Genomic DNA, 14,382 nt, shown 5'->3' with positions numbered 1-14,382 from the left:
CCCAAGCTTTAAACATCCCAAGGAGCACTGTGCAAGCGATAATATTGAAATGGAAGGAGTATCAGACCACTGCAAATCTACCAAGACCTGGCCGTCCCTCTAAACTTTCAGCTCATACAAGGAGAAGACTGATCAGAGATGCAGCCAAGAGGCCCATGATCACTCTGGATGAACTGCAGAGATCTACAGCTGAGGTGGGAGACTCTGTCCATAGGACAACAATCAGTTGTATATTGCACAAATCTGGCCTTTATGGAAGAGTGGCAAGAAGAAAGTCATTTCTTAAAGATATCCATAAAAGGTGTTGTTTAAAGTTTGCCAGAAGCCACCTGGGAGACACACCAAACATGTGGAAGAAGGTGCTCTGGTCAGATGAAACCAAAATTGAACTTTTTGGCAACAATGCAAAACGTTATGTTTGGCGTAAAAGCAGCACAGCTGAACACACCATCCCCACTGTCAAACATGGTGGTGGCAGCATCATGGTTTGGGCCTGCTTTTCTTCAGCAGGGACAGGGAAGATGGTTAAAATTGATGGGAAGATGGATGGAGCCAAATACAGGACCATTCTGGAAGAAAACCTGATGGAGTCTGCAAAAGACCTGAGACTGGGACGGAGATTTACAATGATCCAAAACATAAAGCAAAATCTACAATGGAATGGTTCAAAAATAAACATATCCAGGTGTTAGAATGGCCAAGTCAAAGTCCAGACCTGAATCCAATCGAGAATCTGTGGAAAGAACTGAAAACTGCTGTTCACAAATGCTCTCCATCCAACCTCACTGAGCTCGAGCTGTTTTGCAAGGAGGAATGGGAAAAAAATTCAGTCTCTCGATGTGCAAAACTGATAGAGACATACCCCAAGCGACTTACAGCTGTAATCGCAGCAAAAGGTGGCGCTACAAAGTATTAACTTAAGGGGGCTGAATAATTTTGCACGCCCAATTTTTCAGTTTTTGATTTGTTAAAATTTTTTGAAATATCCAATAAATGTCGTTCCACTTCATGATTGTGTCCCACTTGTTGTTGATTCTTCACAAAAAAATACAGTTTTATATCTTTATGTTTGAAGCCTGAAATGTGGCAAAAGGTCGCAAAGTTCAAGGGGGCCGAATACTTTCGCAAGGCACTGTATATATATATGTATAGAGAGATTGCGAGAGCAAGAGAGAGAGAGGGAAAGAGCAAATAAAAGACAGAGAGATATTAGTGAAACTGCAGGTCCTGCTCAATAATATCACTATCTCAGCCTGTGTGAATATGTAATCCGTTCAGTCAGTGTGAGAGAGAGAGATGGAGAGAGAGAAAGAGAGAGATGGAGAGAGAGAAAGAGAGAGAGAGATGGAGGGAGGGAGGGAGGGAGGGAGGGAGTGAGGGAGGGAGGGAGGGAGGGAGAAAAGCGATATATTCAAGGCAGCATAACAGAGTAAAATAAATCCACCCAATTATTCATGGTGGTTTTCTGGTCTCCAGATCCACAAATACAATTCTATGTGGACTCCAAAATAGTGACTAAACGAACACAGACCCATGATACATTGGTGAGATGAGAAATGCAACTTGAGGAATCAATATTTCCAACTGTGCATGCCATGTAGCTGAGATTGATATCCTGCTGCTGTACTGTCCATGAAATATGCATGCCTTTTCTGAATCAAATATTTCTGTGAAACCCATGCATCGTTCATTCCCAGCGCAACCTAATTTCTAGACTGGAGTTTAGTAGCTAAGAATATACATGCCTTCAGCTAGGCTAAAATCTCAATTTCTAGCAGAGATCAATATCCTAGGCTAGAAACAAGCAAATATGAAAAGTGTAATGCATATCATTTCATCAAATCACCCTATGTCTTTCAGAACCTTTCAAAGAGGAACACATCCATTCCCAACTTCTCATGCAACATTTGTTGGGGAATATATGTTGTGATTAAATGTTCAATATATTCCTGGATTTAAAGGGCTGGTTTTAAAAGTATAATCAAAAGATACATTTAAATAGATGCCTGTTCATGTTTTTCCCAGGGGAGCCTATCCAAATATAGACGAAAAGATTGTGCATAACCCTCATGCCATCTGTTTGTGTTATGGAGATAATGATGAGTGCTGTACGGAGTACAAACCCAGTCAGTCCAATTAACAGCTTTGACACAGACTCACTACAACACATTACATAACAGGACTATCCATTCACTGTATACACTCAAGACATTCACTAAATGTATATTATGTGTCTCTCTCTTCTACACACACACACACACACGAGCACACACATGCACGCACGCACGCACACACACACACACACACACACACACACACACACACACACACACACACACACACACACACACACACACACACACACACACTACATGACCAAAAGTATGTGGACACCTGATCGTCAAACATCTCGTTCCAAAATCATGGCCATTAATATGGAGTTGGTCCCCGCTTTGCTGCTTTAATAGTCTCCACTCTTCTGGATGTTGGAACATTGCTGAGGGGACCTGCTTCCATTCAGCCATGAGCATTAGTGAGGTTGGGCACTGATGTTGGGCGATCAGGCCTGGCTCGCACTCGGCGTTCCAATTCATCATAAAGGTGTTCGATGGGGATGAGGTAAGATCTCTGTAAAGGCCAGTCAAGTTTTTCTACACCGATCTCGACAAACCATTTCTGTATGGACCTCGCTTTGTACACGGGGGTATTATCATGCTGAAACAGGAAAGGAGCTTCCCCAAACTGTTGCCACAAATTTGGAAGCTATGCATTGGGGCAGGTAGCATTCTTATGGCATCCGCCAAAACCAGATTAGTCCGTCGGACTGCCAGATGGTGAAGCGTGATTCATCACTCCAGAGAACGCATTTCCACTGTTCCAGAGTCCAATGGCGTCGAGCTTTACACCACTCCAGACTATGCTTGACATTGCACATGGTGGTCTTAGGCTTGTGTGCGGCTCCTTCACCATGGAAACCCATTTCATGAACCTTCTGATGAACAGTTATTGTGCTGAAGTTGCTTCAGAGGCAGTTTGGAACTTGGTAGTGAGTGTTGTGACCTGAGACAGACGATTTTTTACGTATTATGCACTTCAGCACTCAGCGGTCCTGTTCTGTGAGCTTTTGAGGCCTACCATTTGGTGTCTGAGCCATTGTTGCTCCTAAACATTTCCTCTTCACAATAACATCCCTTACAGTTGACCGGGGCAGCTCTAGCAGGGCAGAAATGTGACAATCTGACTTGTTGGAAAGGTGGCATCCTATGACAGTGCCACGCTGAAAGTCATTGACCTCTTCAGTAAGGCCATTCTACTGCCAATGTTTGTCTATGGAGATTGCATGGCTGTGTGCTCGATTTTATACATTTTATACAATTTGAAGGGGTGTCCACATACGTTGGTATATATTGCATAGTGTATCACTTTACCTGGAGGCTGCATTACAGGCTGCACTTTCCTTGCAGCCTGTTAGGCTTCCACTGTTGTCAAGTTGTTCTCTTCTAATGAAGATGAATAAACCCTAAAGCACAGCGATAAAGAGTGAGTGAGATTGAGAGCGAGAGGGTGTGACAGAGAGAGTGAGAGATACAGAGAGAGCTTATTGAGACTGCAGCTCCTGCTTCAAGATATCACGACACTATCACAGCCATGTGTAAATACGTCCTCCCTACAGTCTCTCACTTTTCCTTTACAAAGAATGTTATGCAGTCCTAACAACAACCATCTAAATAATTGAAAAAAATGACAACTGATTCACTCTCAAGTTGAACTCAACTGCTGGTAGAGCGTCAGCAGATGTACATACACTCTTTAAATAAAAGGAACCGAATAGGTTCTTGAGAGCAATGCCACATGGGAAACTATTTTAGGGCCTCTGAAGAACCATATATGTGATGGTTCTTTGAAGAACCAGACAAAAATTGTAAACAAAAAAATGTTTTGGCCATACAGGAAGGGAATTGTATATAACTGCTGTAGGGTTTTAAACCTTATTTGCATATTTCCCAGGGTGCCTTTCAAGTGAATTTTAGAGTTACCAGTACCACCCATGATTGTGTTTGCCAATGACAGAGATATGCTTGCAGCATTTATTTATTTTTCATCCCGTGGCCTTCAGCAAGTGAGATTTCAAGTGAGTGTGTTGTCATTTAATTCTTTAACACATACATATTTCATAAGGTCTTTTCATGGGGGCCTAATTTTACACTAAGAGTGCATAGTTTACATGCCACATCAGGCCTGTGGGAAAAAAGGTCTGTTGAGACAAAGCACGTTCCTTTGGTGAATTTGGAGAGGGAGGCTTGCATCTTTTCCCTTGATTTATGACAGGATGTGAGTTGTTAATCCCCACAAGTACTCAGCATACTCAGCATATGTGAGAACTCCTTCAAGACTGTTGAGAGAATGTCAAAAGTGTGCAAAGCTGCCATCGAGGAAAAAGGTGGCTACATATAAAATATATATATTTGTTTAACACTTTTTTGGTTACTACATGATTCCATATGTGTTATTTTATAGTTTTATGTCTTCACTATTATTCTACAATGTAGAAAATAGTATAAATAAAGAATACCCTTGAAAGAGTAGGTGTGTCCAAACGTTTGACTGGTACTGTATATATATATATATACAGTTGAAGTCGGAAGTTTACATACACCTTAGCCAAACACATTTAACTCAGTTTTTCAAAATCTCTGACATTTAATCCTAGTAAAAAGTCCCTGTGTCACGCCCTGACCTTAGAGAGCCTTTTTCTTTCTCTATTTGGTTAGGTCAGGGTGTGATTTGGGTGGGCATTCTAGTTTTCTATTTCTTTGTTGGCCGGGTAGGGTTCCCAATCAGAGGCAGCTGTCTATCATTGTCTCTGATTGGGAATCATACTTAGGCAGCCTGTTTTCCACCCTAGTTTGTGGGATCTTGTCTTTGTATAGTTGCTGTTTAGCCCTACAGAGCTTTACGTTTGTTTATATTTTGGTGTTATTTTGGTGTTCATTTAATAAAGTACAATGAACACTTTCCACACTGCGCTTTGGTCTTACTCCTTCAACGACGGACGTAACAGAAGATCCCACCACCAAGTGACCAAGCAACGTGCCCAGGAGTGGAGGACATCCTGGACCTGGGAGGTAATGACAGGGGACAAGACCAGCCGGCGGAGGCAGCGAGAGAGGAACGGCGACGAGACCAGGAATCTAGGACAAGGCGCAAGCACGAGAGGCAGCACCAAAAGAATGACAGTTGTCAGTCCTGAGCTTCCGGCGACAGTTCCCAGTCCGGAACCTCCTGAGACGGTCTAAAGTCCGGAACCTCCGGCGACGGTCCGCGGTCCGGAACCTCCGGCGACGGTCAGCAGTCCGGAGCCTCCGGCAAAGGTCGGCAGTCTGGTTCCTCCGGCAACGATCTACAGTCCGGAGCCTCCGGCGACGATCCACGGTTCGGTTTCACGGAAGCGGAGCCGCCACCGAGGCTAGATGTCCACCCGGACCCTCCCTCATAGAGTCAGGTTTTGCGGCCGGAGTCCACACCTTTGGGGGGGGGGGGGGGGGGGGGGGGTTACTGTCACGCCCTGACCTTATAACCTTTTTATTTCTCTATTTGGTAAGATCAAGGTTTGATTTGGATGGGCATTCTAGTTCTGTCTTTCTTTGTTTGCCGGGTAGGGTTCCCAATCAGAGGCAGCTGTCTATTCGAATGAGAGGGGATTGAGTCAGAGGTTTGCCAGAATGCCATGAGCTTGTGACGCTCGTTCACGTGAGAGCGAGCTCTGTTCCATTGCATTTCTACAGACAAAGGAATTCTTCGGTTGGAACATTAGTGAAGATTTATGTTAAAAACATCCTAAAGATTCTTTTGACATGTTTCTACGGACTGTAACGGAACTTTTTGACTTTTCGTCCGCTCCTAGTGAATGCGCGTCATGAATTTTGATTTGTGAACTGAACGCGTTAACAAAAGGAGCTATTTGGACATAAATGATGGACATTATCGAACAAAATAAACAGTTATGGTGGAACTGGGATTCCTGGGAGTGCATTCTGATGAAGATCATCACAGGTAGTGAATATTTCTAATGTTATTTCCATGTATAACACCGAATGTTTTTGGAACTACTGAACTTAACGTGCCAATGTATACTGAGATGTTTTTTATATAACTATGAACTTTATCGAACAAAACATACATGTATTGTGTAACATGAAGTCCTATGAGTGTCATCTGATGAAGATCGTCAAAGGTTAGTGATTAATTATATCTCTATTTCTGATATTTGTGACTCCTCTCTTTGGCTGGAAAAATGGCTGTTTTTCTGTGACTTGGCTCTGACTTAACATAATCGTTTGTGGTGCTTTTGCCATAAAGCCTATTTGAAATCAGACACTGTGGTGGGATTACCAAGAAGTGTATCTTTAAAATGGTGTGAAATACTTGTATGTTTGAGGGATTTTAATTATGGGATTTCTGTTTTGAATTTGGTGCACTGAGCTTTCACTGGCTGTTGTCATATCAATCCCGTTAGCGGGATCTCAGCCATAAGAAGTTTTAAGCTATGTTGCCACGACTTTGGAAGCATGCTTGGGATCATTGTCCATTAGGAAGACCCATTTGCGACCAAGTTTTAACTTCCTAACTGATGTCTTGAGATGTTGCTTCAATTTATCCACCTAATTTTCTTTCCTCATGATGCCATCTATTTTGTAAAGTGCACCAGTCCCTCCTGCAGCAAAGCACCCCCACAACATGATGCTGCCACCCCCGTGCTTCATGGTTGGGATGGTGTTCTTCGGCTTGCAAGCCTCCCACTTTCTCCTCCAAAAACATAATGATGGTCATTATGGCCAAACAGTTCTATTTTTGTTCCATCAGACCAGAGGACATTTCTCCAAAAAGTACCATCTTTGTCACCATGTGCAGTTGCAAACTGTAGTCTGGCTTCTTTATGGCAGCTTTGGAGCAGGGGCTTCTTCCTTGCTGAGCTGACATTTAGGTTATGTCGATATAGGACTCATTTTACTATGGGTATAGATACTTTTGTACTCCAGCATCTTCACAAGGTCCTTTGCTGTTGTTCATGGATTGATTTGCACTTTTCACACCAAAGTACGATCATCTCTAGGAGACAGAGCGCTATGATGGCTACGTGGTCCCATGGTGTTTATACTTGTGTACCATTGTTTGTACAGATGAACGTGGGTCCATCAGGCATTTGGAAATTGCTTCCAAGGATGAACCAGACTGGAGGTCTACTGTTTTTTTTCTGAGGTCTTAGCTGATTTCTTTTTATTTTCCCATGATGTCAAGCAAAGAGACACTGAGTTTGAAGGTAGGCCTTGAAATACATTCACAGGTACACCTCCAATGGACTCAAATTATGTCAATTAGCCTATCAGAAGCTTCTAAAGCCATGACATAATTTTCTGGAATTTTCCAAGCTGTTTAAAGGCACAGTCAAATTAGTGTATGTAAACTTCTGACCCACTGGAATTGTGATACAGTGAATTATAAATTAAATAATCTGTCTGTAAACAATTGTTGGATAAATTACTTGTTTCATGCACAAAGTAGATGTCCTAACCGACTTGCCAAAATTATAGTTTTTTAACAAGACATTTTTGGAGTGGTTGAAAAACGAGTTTGAATGACTCCAAGTGTATGTAAACTTCCGACTTCAACAGTAGATGTGATAGGTAAAGTTTAAGTTGGGAGATGGTAACACTTTAAAGAACCGCTCTCATTGTGCCCCAGATCGCAATTAGTTAATTGTTACATGATTAATTTAATCAGGTAACAATTAAACATAGTTAGTTAATTCAGATTAACGTCACGACACCATGCCGGTTAAGTGTGCCTTGACTTCTAAATAAATCACTGATAGTGTGACCAGCCAAGCACCACCACATCATCACACCTCCTCCTCCATGCTTCACGGTGGGAACCACACATGCCGAGATCATCCGTTCACCTACTATGTGTCTCAAAGACACAGCGGTTGGAACCAAAAAGCGCAAATTTGGAGTCATCAGACCAAAGGACATATTTCTACCAGTCTAACGTCCATTGCTCGTGTTTCTTGGCCTAAGTAAGTCTCTTCTTCTTATTGATGTCCTTTAGTAGTGGTTTCACTACGGGCTTGGTCTTTTACCAAATAGGGCTATCTTCTGTATACCACCCCTACCTTGTCACAACACATCTGATTTACAGAAAGGTACTTTTAGCAAGGCACATCTGTTAATTGAAATGCATTCCAGGTGACTACCTCATGAAGCTGGTTGATAGAATGCCAAGAGTATGCAAAGCTGTCATCAAGGCAAAGGGTGGCTACTTTGAATAATCTCAAATTTAAAATACATTTGTTTAACACTTTTTTGGTTACTACACGATTCCATGTGTTATTTCATATTTTTGATGTCTTCACTATTATTCTACAATGTAGAAAAAACAATTAAATAAAGAAAACCCCTTGAATGAGTAGGTGTGTCCAAACTTTTGACTGGTACTGTATATACAGTATGTCCTTGAAATCGAGTGCCCTGAGTATATCATTCTCAAGAGCCATAAGAGTAAAATGGTTGTCTTTCCTGTCCCATTGTTGATCTCAGTCTGTGTTTGACAAGAGCCAACTTTGAAAATGACCGTTTCCCTGATGCGTTGGTAACAGGTAAAGTCAATAATATTTACAAGGCAATGTCAACATTAGGAAACACTGCTTGTAGATTCCTATCTCAGCATGTGAAGCAATGCCCTGGCAGATGTGTTGTTCTCACTTTTCATAAATTCTTTAAACTGGGCGATTTGTGTGACTCATACCTTCTTTTCAACATGGAAAAAAGCGTGTCAATCATGACAGTGAACACACCGATGGCAGATTTCTACTGACCTTCCAATGATATATGACAGTCAGGCTCTGCCTTTGACAACTCCACGCTTGGTGACATGCCCTTTGATTTTGCCTCATAGCTATCAAACTAAACCCGGAGCCCAGCCATAAAATCTTTCAAGGAGGCCACCAAACAAACAGTGTTAGACAGGTCCAGTTGGACTGCCTGAAGTGCTTCCATTCTGAAAAAGTATTTTGTTCCACAAGTTACAAAGAAAAGCAATCTCAAGTTTATCCATTTGGGTATAGAGTGATGGAGCCTCATTACAAATGGCCAGAGTTTGATTTTCGTCCTCAGATATGTCCTTGAGCGTGAAAATAGAAGAGACTGACTAACATTGGCATAATTGAGGCATAATGCTCAGAGATGTGAGGGTTTCAATTAGTCTGTTTTCATTTGGTTGTAAACCTGATGTAACAATCTGCCATCGCCAAGTGTATTTGGAGCAAAAGTTAAATGCTGACTGCACAACCGTGAAAAACAAATTTGTCCTGAGGCAACAGTTCACAGTTTTTACCCCAACCAAATTCAGAATATATGCAGCACAAGGCACCCACTCTACCAATGGGTTGATCTCTCATATGTGCGATTGCAGGCCTTTAGTTGTCCTTGTGTCTTTGTGTTGCGCATAAAAATAACGAGTCAGTTTGGGTATTTTTTCATTTAAATTCTTGCTCCTGCTGTTGTTTTCTTTTCAGTCATTTCATTTTCTGGGCCCCACTCAGGACACTTTTTCCCCCACCATTTTCAGTAGGCAGGCTAGCCAGCAATATTTCTGTAAACATGTTATACCCCATACATGTTATGTGCCATATTTGGTGACAGCTTTCTGATTGGATTATAAATTACACATGACTCACACAATTGACCAGTGGCATTTATTTATTATGCAGTTGATTTAAATTGTTGTATTAATCAGTTATCCAATCAAGGCAGGGCCCCCCAATTACACACGTGGTCCCCCTATCTCCTCTCCTCCCCCCATCTGATGATTAGCAGAGTGGCAGCAGCAGGCTGTCTATGCTCATTGAGTTCGAGCTCCTGAGCTTTCCAGTGGTTGGCTCCTAGGCCCCCTTTTGCCCTCAGAACAGCCTCAATTCGTCGGGGCATGGACTCTACAAGGTGTCGAAAGCGTTCCACAGGGATGCTGGCCCATGTTGACTCCAATGCTTCCCACAGATCTGCCAAGTTGGCTGGATGTCCTTTGGTTGGCGGACCATTCTTTATACACACGATAAACTGTTGAGCGTGAAAAGCCCAGCAGCATTGCCGTTCTTGACACACTAACCGGTGCACCTGGCACCTACTACCGTACCCTGTTCAAAGGCACTTAAATATTTTTTCTTGCCCATTCACCCTCTGAATGGCACACATACACAATCCATGTCTCAATTGTCTGAAGGCTTAAACCTGTCACCTCCCCTTCTACATTGATTTACGTGGATTTAACGAGTGTAATAAATAAGGGATCATGGCTTTCACCTGGATTCAACTGTTCAATCTATGTAATGGAAATAGCAGGTAATCCTAATGTTTTGTTTTTGTATACTGTATATATTTCCTTTTTCTTTTTCTGCTGCCTCTTGGGCTCCCCACGGGCCTGGGCCCAGGGGCTTCAGCCCCGCTAAGCCCCTGCATTAATCAGGCCCTGCCTGCAAGTCACATTATGCTGGCTTGCAAAGTGATATGTAATTCATATTGGAATCCAGCCAGAGTGGGGATATCCAACATTTGGAGAGAAAAAATCACCCGCAACCTGCATTTCGAATGACTGCCAGAGTTGGGAAGACAAAGATATGAGAGTACCTGAAACATCTAATCATCAACCTGCTATAGAGTATGCTGGGAAATACATTAATGATGGGAGTGGTTTTCGTTCAACACTGGTTATTAACACCAACACTGGAGTTCTCTACCACCACTGATTGTTAATTTATCTCTTTACAGTGTTAATTTAACTCCTGAATCAACACTAGAAACCAGTTAACACTGGCCACTATGCTGTGTGCTATGAAAGGTACACATCACATCACAAACTTCCATATATTACAAGAACCTTTTAGAATTCTTAAGAACCGTAGATGCCACATCAAGAACCATACACTTAACTCAAAGTTTCTTTGTCGGGCATGAGTTCTCCAATGAACCTTAAAGAACCCACAGGACCATGTAAGAATCTTTATTTAGGTAGGATGCTTCCCAAATGGCACCATATTCCCTAAGGAGCCATACGAGCCGTGGTCAAAGGTAGTGCACTATATAGGGAATAGGGCACCATTTGGAACATACACATTTACACAGTACATTGAAAATAATGGGTTTGTATGAATCAGGTTCATTGATACAGGGCTTACACTCACAGCCAGTGAATAAAACATCCAACTTTACATTACCATTGTGATTAGTAGCCTATACATGATCTATGAAGCATAGAGTTTTGGTTTTTTTACTGTGCAGAACAGTGATATGGGGTAGTGAGGTGGTGTGTTGGTGGGGGGAAGGGACTAATATAATGTGAAAGGCCATCGGATGTTATTGCCACATCATGCTGTCATCATGGGAAGCAGTGGGGGCATAAGCAGGGTGGACTGAAGACAGCTGCCTGGAATGAAGGACTACATGCTTCCAAAGCCTCTCATGACATTTTGATTTATTTTGCCGCCAAGGGAAACTGATAACTTGAACATTATTCCATGTTTTTTTGGGCTGTGTCAAAAATCCTCCCCTGCCCTGAAAGCCAGCAGAGTTTAAAGAAGACTAAATTATGAGAGCAATTCTGATATTCTCTAAACATATAAAGCTGTTTTTTTTAGGCTTGAAATGTCCAAAAACACCACTGTATGCATGAGGGATATTATAACTTATGAAAGAAAGATGGACATCACCAGCACACTGTTAAATGCTCCCGCAGTTTTATTGAAAGCAACGCATCGACCCGAAGGTCAAACCCACCAATACACCTACCCGGTTTTGCCTTCAGTAGGAGTTCAACATTCATCACTCAGCCTGCGTCCCAAATAGCCCCCTATTCCCTACATAGCGCACTACTTATGACCAGAGCCCTGGTCAAAAGTAGTGCTTTATATAGTGAACAGGTTGTCATTTGGGACTCATCCCAATGTGTTGCCATGTTTAGCAGCTGTGTTCACTACAAACCAAACCCACTTCCTCTTTTCAGCACCACGGACAGTTCAGCTCAGTGCCTCTGTTCATTTACATTCTGACAGTCAATTCGGGCCACAGGCAAATAGAGAGGAGTGATAACAAATAGAGAAATTAACTTCAAATAAATTGGTTGTTTATGTCCTGAATGAAATACAGCTAATAAACCATCAGAAAGGAACTCAAATCAGTCAGTCAAGGTTAGTCTGGGTACCTCTAAAGTCCATGCTATCATTCATTTGTCTGTCTGTGGACGAAAGGTGTAGCAGACTCTTTGTACGTCTCAAATGGCACCCTTTTCACTATAAAGTGCAATATTTTTGACCAGAGCTCTATGTGCCTTGGTCAAAAGTAATGCACTGCACTATGATGGAAATATGCTGCCATTTGAATTCCATGTGAACGCTTCTCTTTTCCACCTGAAGGCTTCCCTGCAGAAGAGGTGGAACAGCAAAACAGCCCCAACCACAGGCTGTGATGACTGATCAAATATTTAACTGAGCGAGAGAGAGAGAGGTGGGGACACACACACCTAGATAAGGTGTTCTCCAATTCTTCCAGTTGGATACAGAAGAATCAATGGGATGAAGTTAATCTATTGTTACTTCTTTCATGGTCTGACTTGGAGTTCTCCAGTTCTCAACCCAAGGCCATGCCACCTCTTAGTGCAAAACTCCAAAGTCCATTTTTCTCTCCTTCTTATTCCTTCACTCTGTTAACACATAGCTGCAGGCAGCTGTCGGCTGCAATCGCCCTCTGTGACGGGAAGTATATGTCCATAGTTTAACAGAGGAATCCTTCCCTGCCTACCTCCCTACCTACCTCCCATCCAAACATACACACTGTCAGGAGAGCACTTTAACCCACACACATATGCAGGTACATGCAAACACATACACATACACACATACACATACATTATGCAGGTACACACAAACACACACATGCACACACACACACACACGTATATGGAAGCACACTTAAACAAACCCACACACACACACACACATGTTCAGGTTTGCACAAACACACACACAAACCTTGCCCTGGGGTGGCTGATGGAGCCTGTGTGTAGCTTTGGTTGGTGGGCAGCGGGCAGTGCCACTGTGTTCACTTCGTCGGTCAGGGGAGAGGAGCTCTAGTCCTGAGGGACGTTGCGTGAGTTAATGTCTCACATCCAGCAGATTAAGCTCCACACTACACTACACTACACTGCCAGGCCCAGGCAGAGTCCCAAATGTCAGAGGTAGTGCACTATGAAGGAGATAGGGCTCCATGTGTGGGATGCAGCCCCAGACATCAAGTCTACCAGTTCACAAAGACATAAGGGAGAGGAAGGGGTAATGACTCAGAGAAATTGCTTTTGGTTGGAAAGAGGAGGTGGAAAGACAATCGACCGAACCGCCAGCCATCTCAAAGACAGAGCCTTTAACTGTCCATTCCTTCATTAGAGTTGCAGAGCTGTTCTATATCATGGTGGTTCACACTTCCTCCCTATAGGCCAGACCAATCTAAAGGAAATGAAAATCAGCATGGAGAGAGAGAGAGAGAGAGAGAGAGCGAGAGAGAGAGAATACTGGAGATGTGATATAGAGTAGCCTGATGCGGCATTGGCAAAGCTGTTGATACAAAATCATTGATTATGCTCCAGAGTCCAATAGAATCCCATGATGTTTGTTATTAAATTCCTGTAGTTACAGTAACTATGGAAAAAAAATATTGTTGTAATGGGCTGTTGGCAGAAAGAGTATCGGTAGGATTGGCCTACGACTCACTTATTAAGAATATGTATATTTAATGACTATCTTCTATTATGTTCCTACGCAGACAGTTCTTCCTCCAAGATAGTATCACAAGGTGCTATTTTTGTTATTCTGTTAGGTATTTGATGTCTCTGAAACTAATCAAACTGCAACAGGAAATATATATTTTATTTACGTGTAGTTAGAAGTGTAGCGTACAGGCTTACAGTGGCAAGATTGGAAGTGGTCTTTCACCCTCCCCATCCATTCATGGTAAATAATCATTCAGAAAAAAACGTCCCTTTGTCATGACAACAGCCCTTTGGTCGCTGGTCAAAAGTAGTGCACTATATATGTAAGGGTTGTCGTCGGTGGAAGAAAGAGAGGACCAAAGCGCGGCGTGGTTAGTGTTCATCTTTTTAATAAGCAACTGAACACTTCAAATACTCAAAACAACAAAGTGACAACCGAAACAGTTTTGTCTGGTGCAGACACACAAAGACTGAAAATGACCACCCAGGGAAACAGGCTACTTAAATATGGTTCTCAATCAGGGACAACGATAGACAGCTGCCTCTGATTGAGAACCATATCAGGCCAAA

The sequence above is a fragment of the Oncorhynchus clarkii genome, chromosome 18 (genome assembly GCF_045791955.1).
Source record: "Oncorhynchus clarkii lewisi isolate Uvic-CL-2024 chromosome 18, UVic_Ocla_1.0, whole genome shotgun sequence".
NCBI lineage: Eukaryota > Metazoa > Chordata > Actinopteri > Salmoniformes > Salmonidae > Oncorhynchus > Oncorhynchus clarkii.
This window is presented reverse-complemented; position numbering follows the sequence as displayed.